A 1,024-nucleotide genomic window follows, 5' to 3' on the forward strand; every position below is an offset into this window, starting at 1 on the left:
GCTCACAGCAACCTCCAACTCCTGGGCTCAAGCGAGTCTCCTGCCTCCGCCTCCCAAGTAGCTGGGACCACAGGCGCCTGCCACAACGCCCGGCTATCCTTTGGTTGCAGCCGTCATTTTTGTTTGACGGGTCCGGGCTGGGGATTCGAACCCGCCACCTTAGGTGTACGTGTAGCCGGTTGAGCTATAGGCACCGAGCCGGAAGTTAGGCTCTTAAGGGTGATGTTTAAGTTGGGTCTTGGTTAAGAAACAGTTGGGGGCCAGGCATGGTGGCTTACACCTGTAATTCCAGCATTTGGGCAGGCTGAGGTGGAAGGGTCACTTGAGGCCAGGAGTTAGAGCCCACTTGGGCAATGTAGCAAAACCCTGTCTCTACAAAAAAAAAAACTAGCTGGGCATGGTGGCACACACCTGTAGTCCCAGCTTCTCAGAAGGCTGAGGCAGAACTGTTTCAGCCCAGTTTGAGGGCGCAGTGAGCTGTAATACCACTTTACTTCAGCCTGAGCAACAGAGCAAGACCCTGTCTCATTAAAAAAAGGAGTTGGGTTTGGGGAATTATGGAGAGCCCCTAAAACTGCATTTCAGGTTCACGAAAGTTTGCATATGTCCCCTGGTGTGGAATGTGGAGACAAAAAGCAAAGGAGTTAACAGGAGATAGACCCTGAGGATCCTTGGAAGTAAGGTTAAAGAATCCAAGGCAGTAAATTAGTCTTAAGGGATTAGAGGGGGAAGGATAAACTTGACATCCTTAAGGAGCTAGGATTCAGACCGGGTGAGGTGGCTCAACGCTAGTAATCCTAGCACTCTGGGAGGCCAAGGCCAGTGGATGGCTGAGCTCAGGAGTTGGAGACCAGCCTGAGCCAGAGCCAAGACCCTGTCTCTAAATAAATAGCTGGGCGTTGTGCCAGGAGCCTGTTGTTCCAGCTGCTTAGGAGGCTGAGGTAAGAGAATCGCTTGAGCCCAAGCATTTGAGGTTGCTGTGAGCTATGACACCATGGCACTCTACCAAGGGTGACAAAGTGAA

This window comes from Otolemur garnettii, unplaced genomic scaffold (assembly GCF_000181295.1).
Source record: "Otolemur garnettii isolate 467f Iridium unplaced genomic scaffold, OtoGar3 scaffold00096, whole genome shotgun sequence".
Classification (NCBI taxonomy): Eukaryota; Metazoa; Chordata; class Mammalia; order Primates; family Galagidae; genus Otolemur; species Otolemur garnettii.